The sequence below is a fragment of the Monopterus albus genome, unplaced genomic scaffold (assembly GCF_001952655.1).
Source record: "Monopterus albus unplaced genomic scaffold, M_albus_1.0 scaffold26.1, whole genome shotgun sequence".
Lineage (NCBI taxonomy): Eukaryota > Metazoa > Chordata > Actinopteri > Synbranchiformes > Synbranchidae > Monopterus > Monopterus albus.
Genome location: NW_018127906.1, coordinates 1417825 through 1418048, shown reverse-complemented (window position 1 = coordinate 1418048; position 224 = coordinate 1417825).

The window sequence follows — 224 nt, the reverse complement described above, 5'->3', positions numbered from 1 at the left end:
GCCAAAAGTTTCCCTGTGGACGTCACCGATCGATGACGCCATCTGGTGTTTCAGCTCCAGACGCAAGAGGCTGACTTTCTTTAGAGAAAAACAGGAGTGGACCAAGAATGGAGGCACACGGGGCGACAAAACAGACATGCATCATGGGAAAATTGCTGATTGGTCACTCTGACAACAGAGAGAGAGTGTGTGTGTGTGTGTGTGTGGGGGGGGGGGGGGTGTGA